Consider the following 16,970-nt stretch of genomic DNA (forward strand, 5'->3'; position numbering starts at 1 on the left):
GGGGTTACAAAAACTTATTATGGGCACTGAAGGAAAGTTATTATATCTTATATTAATATAAATATAATCTTCCGACTGGGTCTTCATGTGAGATGTATTCCATAGTAAACCTCAGACACTACCATAAAGGTAACATAAAGATTTATGTTTTAAAACATTCACCTTTTAGTTAATTTCTTCGTAGAAAAGAATCTGACAATTTTTCACATTCTAGTTAAAGAAGAGTTCACTAAGACCCACAATTGACACAGAAATATTTTATCTATGTTTATGCTTGGATACAGGAATAGAGACTGGTTATTAAATCAACAGAATGTAGTAAAGAACTAGAGACCACTAATGCAATGGCATACACTGTAAACACACTTCATAAGGAGCTGAGTTTCTCACATTTTGATAATTTCTGGTAAGTTTTATAGGCATTAGCAGAAACGTATATGAGAATTAATTAATACCAGATGCTTAGCAGTAACAGCCTGGAATACCAATCAATCTATTTGAAATTAACTTTCTTAAAATTTGTAAGTGAAAAGTGTTATTGGCTTTTAGAAAACTTGAACATTATTCTATATGGAAGGCCAGAGGTGCCAGCAGCTCCCAAAAATTTCAGACAAAATATCCAGATAAATAGTGATTCCCTACCGTAAGTTTTAGCACATGGGGGTTCTTACATTTTAAGTAATGGCCTATATCAACTTTCTGCCTTAGAGTTATAAATTTCAAGCATCTACTGACGTGATAAAAATTATAACACAGCATTTGTGACATTGGGCAACTCTTCTGGTAATTTTAGACATCTACAGTGTATATGGCTGCATAAGTTGCTCATTCTAGTTTTTCTCTATCATTTCTGCAGAGAAATAGCATTCCTAGGACACATTTTTAATCTGTTTTAGATGTGCATTTCAGGATAAAATGAATCACATCCTAAAAATCAAATCTCCCTCAACTGTAAAAAGAGTTTAGAACAATTCAGAGGCATATATCTACATTAGTTCAGATGACTCTATCTTCAAATTACTTTGTAAAAATACTCATCCTCCATACCGCATTGTCCAAACTGGTGCTATTGCCAGTTGTTTCATCAGAAGATAGGAGCATTCTGGGGTCTGCATTAGCTTAAGAAATAGTGTCTACTATCTCATATTTCATATAAAGCACACTTTTACTGGAGTATGTTCATTTTAAGAAGGAGTATTCTTGAAACCAAAAGGAATAATAAAATGTAATTTCTCCAAAAAGAAAAAAATATTCCGTTGGTCTTTTCTTCACTGAAGAAAAGATTTCTGATTTATATTTTTACTTTCTAAAATCATATTAAAATTGATTTGGCAACTGTCATATAATATCACTCACTATTCCCATGAAATTATGCTGTATCTAGTATGCTATGCCTAAACTGGACCAATGAGCAAATGACAATTCTGTCCTAATATTGTCAAGGTGAAACTTGACAGTTAATAGGATTTGTGCCACTGATGTAGGTAGAGATATGAATCCATCCTGGAATTTACTAAATACTGGTGATTATGCAATCAAAACCCAAAGTGAAAAAGTTATCTCACAATTATTCTAATCTAATTAAATTTCATGGTGGGGAAAAAAAAAAGTTAAAAAAAAAAAATCTTCCCACTGTCTTCAAAGGGTTAAGGTAATTTTTGTGCACAAAGTCAGATAAACGGTAGATATGTGTGGATTCTTTTGCACAGTTGTCCTGTTCTCTGCTTAACGCTCTATAACTAGGGAAAGCTGTTATGACAAAATGAATGGCACGGTATCTTCTAGTGTTAAACTGTGATGTTGTCTTGGAGCCTCTGGGTCTGGACACACTGTACAGCTATTTGACAGTATTACTTCAACTGACATTAACATCAGAAAGCTCCTACCTTGCCGTAAAACAATTTGCACAGGACTTCACAAGAAAGCCCAAAATTCCTGAATGTGCTGCCACTGCTCTCAACATAGTGCCATAAAATAACTTAACAGGGATTTTCTTGTTCATACCTCTGCCCAGGGTATGTGTTTAAACAAACAAAAATTTATTTTAATTGCATTCCTTGGACAATATCATTAACAACCATTTCATGTGGCTGGTTTATTACTAATAACAATCAATATGCAGGTCAAACTACGTCACCGATTCCCTTTGACTTTGTTGTGTTTTCCAAGCATGCAAACCATGAATTTTAAAGGACACTGATTGTGTTTAATCTGTAATCCACATCTAAAACTGTAGGTTCATGAGATATTGTGAATCACTGAACAGGCCTTATTTGTTTCATCTTTACTTTTGTGCGAGACCAATCCTTTGTCATCATTGACTTATTTAATATAAAGTGCAAAATGAATATGCGACAGCCACAGATTTACCGCAGCTCCACCAATGTACAGCACATTAAGGGCTTTTCTAACTGCCTGCAGTTTTTTTAAAGTTTTCTTCAGGTGCTGCAGTGACATGACATCCTTCTTGCCTTGCCCAAAGATGAAACATCTTGTGATCTTAAGTAAGTTTACAAAAGATCACTCATGGCAAAGATGAGAGCCAGACATGTAAACTTAACTGATAGCTCTTGCTCTGTGTCTGTTTTCCCTGCAAACCTTCCTTTTTAGAAGGCAGACATAAAAAGGCCCTTGAAATGTCTGGACTAGAATCAAAAGAAAAATTCCCCTGCATTACGTACTTCAGTGCACAGTTAGAATCGACTCTTTATAAGACAGGTTTGGCATTTTGCTAGTAAACTTTCTTTTATCTTTACAGAAGATTTTCTGGACTCTAGCAAATAAAAGAGGAATAAAGCTTTCCTGTGTACATCTAGACAGATAGCTTTCAGTCAACATCAGTTGATAGATACTTAGACAGTGAACATTTCTGGAGTCCATCTGCTGTGTAAAAAAAGAATTGTTTCTGTTCAGAGCACACTACAGTGAACTTCATTCTTCATAGAAGGAGTAAGTTTTACCCTTTATGAAGAGATCACACAGATTTTTGAGCCTGCTACTCTACAGTTTTCTCAAGTTGTTAATTTGGAGCTATCAATGCATATGTTATTTCATTTATTGATAGTCTAGGTGCCTGATTTAAAAAGAATTTTATTTAGCTCAGCTTTCAATAACCATACTGTATTTTGTCTCAATTACATATACATATGCATATACATACATAGTTTCACTCAAGTTTACATAAATATTAAAACCCTACCAGTTTTAAAATCATATAGATGTGTGTGGTTGAGAGAGAGAGATTACCAAAGCATTATAAAGATGATCCACAGTCATGCAGCTAATATGGAGTGAATATCATACAGATAATACCATTGTAGTTGCAATTATGCTTTAGATTAAGAGATCTAACTTAACTATTAATGGATTTTTACTTGCTGTTGTACCTTTTTACCACCTCTACCCTAATGAAAGAATGATTACTCTGAAATTGCAGTAATTGCATATGGATTAACCCCATAAACATCCACCAAACTGGAAGCAGTTAAAAGGAGAGAAGGTAAGAAGCTCACAACTTTCCTGGGAAAACTCGTATCAAGTAGGAACAAACTCTCCATCTGTGTTCATTCGAATGGTCGGTGCTCCAGCAGTGACAGAGCACCACATAACAAAAATAAAGTTCCTTTTAGCATCTACAGCTGCTGCTACCTGCCAGCTCAAAAAGGCATTTTAAAATAGGAAGGTAGGATTTTCAGAATTTTTCTGGAATAATCCAACTTTGCTCATTCAAAGCTGTTGCTAAAACTATAGTTTTCAGTGGAAGCAGACTTATGTTAAAGAATTGAATGCTTTGGAAACTCCCATCCAGGATGCCTGTATCTAGGGTCTACTCTCAGCTTTCTCAGTAGGAGTCCTTCTTGCACTTATATTAAAACCCCTAGTGATCAATGGGAATGGTGAGTTCAACACTTTGAAAAACAGGTAATTTCTGCTTAGCTACTCATGTCTGAGATTGCACCCAGCCCAAATCACTGAAGGCTATCCCCACGAGACTAATAAAGGATCAGTGTATCAGAATGTTTTAAACTAAACAACAAAAGAAATATAACTACACTCACAGGAATTCAATTTTAGTATTGCATAAAACCAACATGTAACCAAAATCCTGCATCCTCTTAACAACCTAAGCCCACACATGTTTGGGAACTAGTGGATAAGAAAAACCTCATTCACTAGTTCTTGTTAAAGAAGGAAGAGGACCTCTCCATCCATCAAGCTCTGTCCCTGCAGACCTTCACCTAGCGTTGCCCATCAGCCTGGCAGGTCACCCAGCCACCTCCCCTAAGGCACCACAACCCTGCCTCGCCTTATGATGCTGCTGGGGCTGCCTTACTTCTTTTGACTGTTTACATTTTAGGCATGACAGAACAAAGCTTCCGGTGAAAGAGGTAATTTTGAATGCTTTTCTGTTGGCCTTTGTAGGCTCACTGACTTAACTTTATTTGATCTGGTTCTGTTTAAGCTGACCCTAGTTTCTCATGAAATCCTTTCATGTCTCTTTAGTCCATCTTTTTATACTATTTTACACATAACTAAAACTGGGTGAAAAGTGATTAAAATGATGCTATGGAAGGAATTCTAATAAAATTAGTCAGAGAGTGAGCTCATGAAATAGTGAAATTGTATCTTATTGCTAGGGACTTAATTGTGTGCAGATGGATTAGTTCCACTCTATCAACTTTATTAATATGGCAGTAACAAATGAAGGAACAGTTGGCATATTGACTTCCATTCAACTGTCTCCCTCCGTCTGGCTGCATTATTCAGTGATAGATGAACCTCCAAAGATTCCGAGGTTCAGGCTGGTTCAGTTCAACACCCAAAATTAACTAGATAGAACTGAAACTCCTGGGTGTACAAAATAGGTCTAGAAAGCTCTCACAAGGAGAGAGGCAGTCTCCCGAGAAATTTCAGCTCACTACTGCTTTTGGCTGGGAAACAATGACCATTATTATTCATCAAGCACTGTCTAACACATAGATGAAGACATTGCCTACATCAAAAGACACACAAACCCATTAAACAGAGAGTACAGGATTAATGGCGTGAACTGATGGAGTAGTGTGTCCGTGTGTTGCAGCTATGTTTTAAAGGAAAGAAACTGCCACCGCTGTGTTTTGTAAGGAACCTAATGTGTTCCATCTGCAAAAATGGGATAATATTTCCCCAATGACCCCAAAGGCACCATCACAAAAAATGCATTAAAAGACTATGAGATGCTCAGTTCCACAGGGATCTGGTAGGGGCCATAAAAACACTTTAGAAAAGGAGTCTGGGCACTCACAGAGTTGGAACATGCAGTGCACAGACATCAGTAGGAGACTGGGAATGATATGAAAAGCTAAGATACTGGACATATTGTCAAGGCATGGTGAAGACATCAGAGAACAGTTTGAAATGTGGACAAAGTGCAGCCATCAGCCTAAATTGCTTTCAAGTTCTTACTAGCGCTATTCATCTTGTTATTATTATTATTTTGTCCTAACAATACAAGCATACCACGTATTGCAGGATTTTTCTCTCTCAAACACAAACTTTTGCATAGAAAATTTTTTGGGGAATAATGTCACATGCTTTATCCAGTGATGGAAGAATGTCATATCTACACTATATCTTTACTATCTGCTAAAGAGCTTTTGAAAATCCCAGTAGATGCCTCTCTACAAAGACAACTGCCTCAAAGCACATACAGATTATATGGACAAATAAATTTCATCTTGACACTAGAGCAGATGCAAAGTGGCTTCCTCTGCACTGAGAATGCTAACCTCAGAGAAAGCTAAGAAGCTGTTTTGAGAACTGAGCACTATTTCTGAAGAGAAAATATTGCAAGTTTCATACCACTATTTTAATATCTTTTATGTGTGTGGAGAATATAAAAAAATCCTTTCAATCGGTGAAGGATTTTGATTCAATTACATTTTACATCATGTTTAATATTGCACACGGTGTCAGTTAGACTCTGCATCTGCCTTCCTGTTCCCAAATAGTCAGCAGTTCAAAGTTATGCATTTGTGAATCTTAGAACAAAAATACTCACATGAGGGCTAAAAAACATGCTTCTTAATGTAGCAGAGACTTGACGATTCTGAACAGCTCAGAGATGCAGCAGAATTAGTTGAAGATGGCTGAATGTGAAATCCAACTCCATTAAGACTAAAATATTTTAAACATAAGTTTTGGAAAATGTTTCAAACTGTACCTAAAGATAATTACAGGTCTTTTTCATTATTTAAAGCTAACATCTGCATGGATTTCTCAAGTGTTTTCTTAGCAAACATGTTTTCCTAATGCAACTAATGATATTTTTCCCAAGCAAGAATAGTGACGATTTCCAGCTTGTATGCTTTATAAACTGAAAACACAAAGCAAGAAAAAAAGGAATGAAAAGAATTTAGTGTTTCTTCCTCCCTCAAAATGAAGATAAATCAGGAACAAGGAAGAGCAGATAAAGAGAGGCCTTTTGCTATTTTAGGTTCTGCTGTTTTTCTAGTTTAAAAAGTGAGATGCTAATGTTGACCTGGAGACTTTAAGAGCTGCATCAGTTTTAGATTCCCATTTAGTCCTCCTCTTTGCCCTCTCTTTTCCCAGTGCAAGCTCTGAATGTGAATTGACTTGAATTTTGCCAAGTTCACTATCTGAAAATGGGGAATAGCTTGAGAAAACCATGTGATTTGACAGTGCAAGAAGTAACTATTTTATGTGATAACCAAAGGAATTTTTATGTACTTACAGTTCTTTCTCAATAAAGTGCCGATATGGCCCTGACTGTTTTCCCTGGCAATTAAGTAAAAAAAAGTTCTGTATTAGCTGGAACATCCCACAGCCTTGTGGCTATTTTTAAGGAGCATTCTTTCATACCCTCCCATGCTCACGGTATATGGCATTCACAGTTCAGATCTCAAAGACATCTATACTCTACATCTTCCTATGTGCAAGAGGCACTTGAGCTCTAGCCTTGTCCCCTTGATTTTAGGTTAAGACCTTTATATCACAGCCATGATGAACACAGCAGAACTCGGACTGAACGACTGTCAGTACATTCATAAAGTATGAGAGAAAGAATGAGTTGAAAAGCATTACTGTTCATTTTTGAATTCTGAAATTGAAATATTCTGACAATGAATGCAATGCATTGAAAAAACATATGTTAGCCAAGGACTTGGTCCCGTGAGCTGTACATCTGCTAAAGCTACTGTTAAAGCTGCTTTTCACAGTAAGCAAGGCTTGTAGATTTGAACACAGTGTTTCAGGGTGTACTGCACCAAAAGTACTTCTTTCTCACTTCTAGCACAAAACCCTGTAGACCTTGCAAGAGCTTTTATTAACTTTATTTAGGACTTAGGGCATACTGAGGTTAAGATTCCAAGGAGAGATTTAGGATGCTTGGGTCCAATTCACAACTCTGCTTCTTATTTTCTGTATCAGCTTGGGCAGATGACTTGGAGCTCCATCCAACACTACTCACACTTGTAATGTATCATCTCAAAACCCTCACTCAGTTGCCACCAACCTCCTAAGTGCCTACGTTTCTTCCAGTAGGCATAGGCAAAAACACCCATAGCTCAGCAGAGCTATGGTAGTCATCCCCTTTAGCCCTAGCACAGTTCAAAAATCACTTTGCCAACGGTGTTTGATCTGATAGGTGCTCTCAGGACATGCCACTCGGAGCGTGCAGTGCACAAAGCATTAACTAGTATTTCCTCTTTCATATAATAGGTAGAACATTTCCCTGTAATAATAGGAAATACAGTTTAAAGTCCCTCTTTTAACTGATTTGTAGCAGATATTTCAGTTCAAGCTCCCAATGTCTTCCCTCTAGTCAGTGGGCTATAGGCTATTCTGGGCAGTTCTGTCTCAGTTTCTCCCAAGGAAGCTGTTTGCATTTGCTTTGTACATACGATTAAATACTGACTTGTAAAGAGCCTTGAGCCTGCTCCACCCACAGGCTAGATGTGTGTAAAGAACGCAGGGTGAAACTGGATGGAGGGACCGACACCAGGCTCCCTGTTAACTGTTAAGTGAGAAAGGACCGACTGAAGTAGGTACTTACCTACCTGAGAGAGCACATTGCAATTCAAAGTGGAGGAAAAGCTCTCCTGTAACCCAAGACTGGATGTGTAACTCCCAGAGAAAGGTACACTTAAGATACATTCCTTTCCATATGATTTTCTGCTGGGCAATACATCTGACTCCCTAATCACTGTGCTGGCTCTGGTAGATCTTATTTTTACAAGCTGAACTCTGCTATTTGAAATTTTAAAAAGGGTTGTACCCAGACACTTTTTTGGTGTGTTTTTTTTCCCCAGTTATATCAGGTGTTCTACTAAAAAATATTAAAACTTTCTCTGCAAGCTTTGCCTCACTAACACTCCCTGTGCAATGCATAAGGAACTTGGACATTGCGTGTTTCGCTAGATGTCAGGATGCTTAAATCTCTTTCTCTTCCCAAATGATTCCCCTGGATTCTCCTAGACCTCCCCTGGGCATGAGAAAAGGAATATAAAACTGATTTTTTTCAGCAAAATATTAATGATGAATAGCAAGCTGGTGACTGCCAAACAGGATGCAAAAGAACTAAGTTTTGGAAGTCCAGTTCAACAGGAGCACTGATTTTGTTTCTTTTTTCTTCTCTCTTTAAAAAAAAAAAAAAAAAAGGAACTTTGAGGTTTCCTTTCTTAGTCTAAATTGAGCTTAAATTGACCCAAGGGATTGGAAAGGTATTAGCGAGCCGTGGATGGACTGACAGCAAGATTTCAAGAGCTTTGTTACCTTGGGACGGTAGACAAAACCAAATCTATGGAAATAATAATTAAGTAGAATAAATATATTAATTAAAAAGCCATAAAAGTTTATTACTTTATTTATGTTATGTCAGCTGGAGGGTGAATTAAATGGTTTTTGTTTAAGGAATTAGTGCACACACTGTTTTCTACAGAAATTGTTCTCCATGGCACACTAGGTTTTGGAATAGAGATCAGAGCCATGCATGGTTTGGGGAACATTGAGGAAGCCCATAACACAGGCTCAGAAACACCAAGTGGACGACTGTTGAAACTGGTTTCTCAGACAATGCCGAAAACCCCCATGAGTTCCTGCCTTTCATGTAAAGACAGAGTCTACATATGTGTGGAGGCTTCACTCTAATGGAAAGCATGCTTGTTTCTGGTGGACAACAGGAGGTACTTCCCTTTCCATATTTACAGTCTGCACTGATGCACATGTTTGAAGAGCCTGAGAACATGGCCAGCTTCATGCAGCCATGCGCTTTGATGTCGGCTGTCTTTAATGATGTTCCAGGGAACACACAGGGCCAGATCCTGAGAGCAGCTGTGTTGAACACCCAACTCATTCAAGTCAATGCCCAAGAGCTGAACACCTTCCTCTTCAAAAAGGAATACCCCTGGTGAAATAACTTATGCTTGCTCTCCAGAGAGAGAGTGGCACAAATGGCTTGTCTGCTCAATACCCAGTCTGCACTGAAAAATATCACCCAGGTATAGATGGTCAGAGTGACACAGGGGTGTGCCACGGGGCCAGACCTCAGCCTGAGGATGTCCATTTTGTGGAAAGCCGCCTCAGCGACTACTGCTCCTCACCTGAAAGATGCCAAGAAGAAAAGAGGCATGTGAAATAATGGATGTGTGCTGGTTGCAATGCCCCCATTCTGGGCAGGGATGATCCCTAACACCTTGCACTTTGCCAGCAGCTCAGTGGGAGACAGGTCACAGCAGCTGGCAGCCCTGCAAGCAGCAGCCTGATCCCTCTTTATTTGGCTCTTTTTTTAAAGTGGCCTTTGATGAAGGGCACTTCTCTGATAAAGGGTCCATCTCTAAGGCTTTTCTGGCCAAATGTCAGACCCTTCTCTTATTAAGACATTAGGCTGTTTGTTTAAGTGAGTGAAGAGACAGGTTCAAAGATCTTGGGAGGGTATGTTTTTAGAAAGAGAGCGTGTACGCAAATCTTTCTAACTGTAACCAGCAAATGTTTTATGAAAAATCTGTTACTGATGTAAAGTTTAGACCCTCATTGCATACACAAAGAAACATGAGGGCTAAAACTAAGAATGTGTAAATGATGCTAGAGAAAGTCTCTGTGCAAATGTCCAGGACAGATGGACAGTACATGGATAGGTCTCCATTCCACACCACCCATATCTCAAATTAAAGCTACTTATATGCAGAAGGTGCTGCATAAGCCTATGGTAGTGCAGAAGGGAAGACTATGAATTTTACTCTATATGTATGAAAGAGAGTGAGAGAATGTGAAGATTGAAGAAATGTTGGGTTTTTTTCTCATTTCTTCCTCTTCAGTTAAAAGCTTCAGTAAAAATACAATACTTAAAAGGAAATCAGTCAACATCATTAGAGATTAAAGTTTCTTGGACAATGCACACAATGAAGATGGAATCAAAACAGAAAAGACAAATATATTTATAGACAGTATCTGGTTGTCATTTATACTTCCCTTTTATGATACTGTGGCTTACCATGAAAAGAATGAAGTAATGAAGGACTGATTTGCCTTTGAAAATCAATACATATTTCATTCAAAAGAACCTTTGAGTTAGAATATTTTCCTTGCTGTCTAATAGCTATGTCCAGCACTAAATTTTACATATCCCCAGATACTCATTTAATATACACAGCTGGGAGACAGGAGTAAGACAGGCAAATCTCTTTTCCTAGAACACCTACAAATCTGGCTATGTAGTAATTTATTTTCTAAACTATAATGGGATCAAAATTTACTCTAATGAGTTTGCAGCACACTTGCTGTTATAATCACAGGAGTGACTTTCAAGGATTTTTATTAATCATGATCTTTTTCAAAAGATGCTGATTAAAGACTTGCCTTCTGGTGCGTAGCAGACTGAAAATGCAGTCTCCTTTACAGCTTGATGGCTTACTGAACAGCAGACTGCATGCAGGTAGCTTTCACACATGGACAGAAACAGATTGCGTGCAGTTAGTGCCAAATGAGCAGGCTGAAGTTAGAATTCACCCCGCTTTCTCCAACAGCCTGCTCGCAGCATTTTACTATTGCGTGTGCTTTCCATTCAGCTAAAGTAATTAAGTAGCCACTAGTTGAACAAGTCCCCCCTCACAAAAAACAACTAATTACTTCTGAAAACTGAAAAATGCACTTAGCGACGATGTTTATTCTACTGCACAAGGCATGATAAGTGATGCTGAGCTGAAACCTTGCTTTGGTCAATACTGACATCACATTAACACAGAGATGGAGCACAGTGGAAATAGAAAAAAAGACCTTAAAAATAAAAATTTAGGCTCCCTCAACAATGTATTAAAGCAGCTAATTACAGCTTATTAATCATCTAAGTTCCCCTGACCTACAAAATTAGTGTTATACAGCAATTTACTCTCCCTAATAAACAGATGTCTGGAAGATTTCTGTGATTCACTTCAGGTCTGGGGAGCAATGAGGAGGCAGATAATGCAGCTAGTGCAGCACTACAAGCATAACTGAATCAAAATGACTCATTGTCCACCTGAGTGGACAATGGACAATGGACAATGTGTCCAGGCCCAGGCAGTGACCCAGCCTACACTTGCCAAGATTCAACATTCAAAGAAATAACTCTGTATAGAGCTAAGGGCTCCTCCACCTTTTATATGTATTTTGAGTCAGCCTATGAGGCATTTTGTGTTTAACTTCCTTGTGTCCTCTAATAAAATGAATTGCTGTAAATTCAGGTTTCTGGAGATGTGGAACAAGTTTTTCCACCAGCAAAGTAGGCATGGATACATTCACACCCTATAGCAAACCCTCCCACATTATAACTCACATTGTTTTCCTGACTGATAGGATCATTTGATTACAGGCCATGCTCCCTGAGCAGCTCTGAAACAATGGATTGAATATTATCTTATTGTTTAAATATTTTTGCCTGGACAGATGAACAATCTAGCTGATGGATTGCTCTTGGCCTGCCCATACTCCTGGTTGTTAACCGTCTATTTTTCTTCTTCCTACTCTTCCTCGGTAAGATACTGGATATCTTGCAAGAAGAATTTTGCTCGGAGTGTTTGCCCAATAAAAAAGCACTCAGCAAAACCGCTACAAATCCTGAACCAAACACACAGCTCAGATTCTCTCCAGCATGATCTCTCTTCCATACAGCAAAGGGCCGCCAGAACTTATCACGGACACTGAGACGCTGGCCTTGCTGCAGACTTGGCTGTGGAAAACAAACATTTCCAGTTCGAATCAGACATGGAGGATGTACTGCAGACAAAAGGACTGAGATAACGGAAGGGACCTATTCCAGAAAATATTAGGTTACATTGTGTTATGATATAGCATACATTAAATACCGTTATATACAGTATACTGTAATCTATATTAGATACATGATAGTAATTTAACGAAGGTTAAATTAAGTATTAGTGCAAGGATGTTGTCATTTTGCTTTTACTTCTCTTTAATTCCCTCCTTCCACAGCCTTTCTACAGCCTTTTTATCATTTGACAACAGTAGAGATGGTATAAACGCTAATCTTTTTTTATAGAAATACACAGATGTGGAGTAATCCTGCTGTGCCGGTTCTACCATACTGATCTTTACCCTCCAGCTGCTAATACCCCTTTGTCTCATAAAAATGGCAGTTCTGCATGACTGAATCAGGGAAGGATACTTCTAGGAAAGTATTTATGTTTGATAACTTCTTATTTCTTTTCAGTTATTTTCTTTTCATATTACTAACAAAAGGAAGAGAGCGAGACAGCTTGAGGAAAGATCAGAAGTAGGAAAGGGAAAAGAGAACGATATGTGTTAAATAAACAGTAAATGATTTTCTTAGGGTACATGGCGGTCTAGATGTGACATGTTATGACAACTGAATAGAATTGCTTAAATAACTGTTATTAATTGCTAAAACATATTAGGAAATACTTCAAAATGCCTCTATTTTGCAAGATTAAACTTGCCTTCTATTGTGTTGAAAGCATTATGTAGGAGGAAACAATTCAAGATTGACTGCTAGTCTGAAAGCACTGTTACTATTTTCATATAGAGTGCACTAAAAAGAAAACATGTAGCAGATAAACGCTAGGTTACACTTTTTGCACAAAGACTGATCTTAATAGAGCACCACACAGAGATTACGGTGATAACCTCCTTCTTCTAGGCTGATGTGTCTAGCATGCTGGGGAATGAAAAGGTATGCAGGTCCAAGAGATTACCTCAATGCAGCTATGAAAGCCCAGACACAGACAGGCTCCACATGGCCTTCACTTTGCAAAGTTCAATGGCTTGGGGATGACTCTGCTTTCTCCTGGTAAAACAGTATAAATCCCTTCACTGTATCAGAGTGCAAAAGCGAAGCTTCATGTAAATGAGACCTGGTTGTGCTGTAAGGCATTTCTTGTAAAGCAAAAAAGCTGTCTCAGTCCCCTTCTGCTTTTCTCACCCTTCAATAACTGACTGAAGTTGTGAAGTTAGTTCTGAGTTAAAGCCAAATGAAAGAGGTGCTATCACTATTTATGAGTGCTGGGGGTCCACTGGCAGTGTGCCGTTCATAACCACTTTTTACAAGAAGTTGGACATTTACCAAGATATTTTTTTCCCTGTCTTTCTGATTGACCTCAGTGGCAGCTGTTGAGTGTAATTATCTCAAAGGTCCACAAGGCTAATGAGTACCTCTCCACAGCAAATACAGTGAATTCCAAAAGTAGTCTAGCCTTTCACAATGCTTAATAGCGAATGCCTCAAATGCCAGGAGCTAATGCAAGGTGTAAGTTCCCTGAATACTCATTTTTGTACCCTACCAGATACAGCTCACATATAAAACCTTTTTTTCCAACACATCAACTCTTCAGATCTGCCTGTTCTTCTTTTCTGAAGTACAAGCTCCTTACCCAAACCTTTCTTCACACAGACAGTAATGGTATCAAAAAAATACAATGTCAAATCGTGATATAGTGTCAGAAAAATGAGAAATAGAGCGAAAGCACGCTGCTCATAACTTTATGTTGATTTTATCTGGAATAACGTGCTGCTTGCAACATCCACATGTGCAGTGTTTAAGAGGTTGTCTGACCACATGTTTTTGTTTCACATCTGTCAACTAAGAGCAGAGATCTGTTCGCACAGTGTAGCGCTCTGGAATATTATGATACTCCCACAAGTATTTCTGGCTTATAAAGCAAGAAACGGGTTACCTTGAGGCTGTGGTATGTTCATCTGTGTTTTATAGTTTACAGTTGTAACACTCTTCATATTTTGTAAATTATATTAGTTACTTCACATGTCAAATGATAGAATTTCAAAATGAAAAGGCACTTCTAATCACTAATATAAACTAACATATATAGCTTTGAATCTTTCACATCATAATGATTTGCCACAGTCGAAGAGCACATCTGATTTATTTTATCCCTCTTAGAAAATGTGCATCTTCTTCCATACAGTTCACAGAATCACAGAGGCACAAAATCATTCCAGTCGGAAAGGACCTCAGGAGATCTCTAATCTAACCTCTTGCTTCACAGAGACTCAGCTATGAGATCAGACCAGGTTGCTCAGGTTGCTTTGTCTATTCTGGTCTTGAAAACCTCCAGGGATGGAGCCTGCACAACCCCCTTCTGCAGTCTGCATCATTTGACTGTCCTCAAAGTCAGAAATGTTCCTTTATGTGTTCCCACCCAGAAACTGCTCTGTTTCAATTCATGACCATCGGCTTTTGTTCTGCTGTGCACCTCTTTCGTCAAGAGCCTGACTCCCTCTTTTTAGCAACCTCCTCCGAGATATTGGAAGGCTGCTATTAACTCTCCCTCAAACCTTCTGCACCCTGGGTTAAAAAAGACCGTCTTGCTCAGCCTCTCCTCAGAAGGCAAGTGCTGCAGGCCAAATGTGCCCTAAGGGCTTTTTATGCTGTAGCTTGGCACGCACACAACTACCTGAGACCTGACGGTGCTGAGATTCAAATCAGAAGTAGGTATTCCTCGCATTTTGTCAGAAGAAGCTGATTAGTAAATATTCTGGGAATTTATATGCCAGACAAAGCCCAGCGGAAAACACAGCTAAGAGATTTCTGTAATCTCTAAGAGCCTAATGAGTAGTGCTGAGATGTAGGAGATGCAAGTTCAAATCCTTTATGTACTGATTGATGGGAGTTCAGTTAGTGGTTTAAGTAAAAAAGCTACAGTGGGATAAGCAGAGGCTAACTCTAAAATAGGGTTCTGTCTGGCATGGGGATTCTGCTGCACTTTAGGCAACTGTTTCATAGATTAAAAAAAACCCAAAACAATAAAAATCTTTTTCCTATGAGCTGTAAACAGAATTCCTGATTTAACCAGCTGCACTATACTTGTTGTAATGAAGTTTTATTTGAATGATTGCAAGTTTGACAAGTCCTCTATTTGATGTTTCTAGTATTTTAATTCCTACTTAGATAACTTGCAGCTTCAACTGAACAAGGAGATGTAATTTAGCCCTTACCTGGAGTTTATAATTAAGTCTGGTTATCAGTCACAGTTCTGGTCTAAAAAGACAAGATATTTTTAACAATACAGAACTCAAAATATATATTCATATATATCAGCTTCTGTCTGCTTCATTAGGGGAATGGACATGGTAGGTCCATTTGCAGAACAACCTTTACAAATATTTCATAGCAGTTTTCTGAGTTGCATAGTATGACACCAAATATGATTTATTAGAGACTAGCAATAGCACGAACCATTACAAAACTACAAATTAAGAAAAATCTATTGCAAACATTTCTGCAGTTACAGCAAAGGGCTTAGCAATGAGTCACTACAACCAAAGTGTCCTAAACAATAAGAGTATTGAACAAAAATGTCTCTCTCCATATTAAAATGTAGCCTAGTAAATTAATCAACAACCTGTGCATGGAAAGCTACATGTGGCAGTTGTGCGGATAACAGAGGGGTAGGCTCTTTGACTGTCTTTCTACTCTCCAGAACTGCTTGCTGCAGACAATCATCTCTTTGTTATATGGAGTATTTCTGTGGTTTAACAGATGTGATTCCCTTAGCAGGAAGGAGAGTTGAGATGTGACAAAAATTCCCAGTTCTGTGGCAGGAGATGGAGCAAGCAGGCAGGGTAACATCCTATTCTCGCTAAGCACATGCATACTTCCCATTCACATCTTCCTGCTTTAGGTTCACGTGTTTAAGGTTGAGCACTCATATCAGTTCTTTGCTGGGTTAAGAAAAAAATACTCAGCATTGTGTAGGAACAACTGCTTCCATTCCTACAATTGCTGGTGCTACAGGCACAGAGCCTTCTTTCTGTAGTATCTTTATTGTAAGAGCCCCCTTTCACAGATAATAACCAGGAAACTCACAGGTCTTTTCTGAAACTCATCATCACCTAACTATACTTCTGGTTTTAAAAGTGATCGTGATCTCTGATTCTGATTAGAGAAGAGCTCTTTTCTGTAATGTCTGGACAGCATGGGTTAGGTTCTCCAACTCCAACGCACTCCCTGGAGGATTGCCTTTCTCCATTCTCTTTACTGAGGACTCTGAGGGACTAATGCTCTAGCTTAGGCATCTGAGAGAGATGCTCAGATTTGGACAGGGATGAACACCTCTCTCCATTTTGTTCATGGGATCTTCAAACACACTACAGACATAAGAAATTGAGATAAATACGGATATATTTAGGATGACTATGAAATCCAAAGTTGTCTTAAATTTTTTAACTATAACATTTTATGACAGAGACTAGCTATTGACACAAGAGTATTGTATCACTCATATCTTGGCACGTAAACTGATGCTTTGTCCCGTATTTCTGTTTAAATGTGTCCTGTAAGTTATAAGACAGCAGCTGAAGCCATCTTTAGTCAAAGGATGGAGAGCAGCAGCTCCAGAAGTTGATTTGGATCATGCCAAAGTTAATAGTCTTCTGGAGGAACCAGAATAGTGCCCATTTGCCACCGAGGGAACTTACTCTAAGTTTCGCCCTAACACAGATGC

At 38.4% G+C, this 16,970-nt stretch overlaps 1 protein-coding gene across 2 annotated transcripts in view; it reads right to left on the bottom strand.

The window, feature by feature from the left end:
• Positions 1–16,970, bottom strand: part of CPED1 (cadherin like and PC-esterase domain containing 1) — a 160,054-nt gene that overhangs the window by 28,316 nt on the left and 114,768 nt on the right. The window lies entirely within an intron of this gene.

This window comes from Gavia stellata, chromosome 4, assembly GCF_030936135.1.
Source record: "Gavia stellata isolate bGavSte3 chromosome 4, bGavSte3.hap2, whole genome shotgun sequence".
Classification (NCBI taxonomy): Eukaryota; Metazoa; Chordata; class Aves; order Gaviiformes; family Gaviidae; genus Gavia; species Gavia stellata.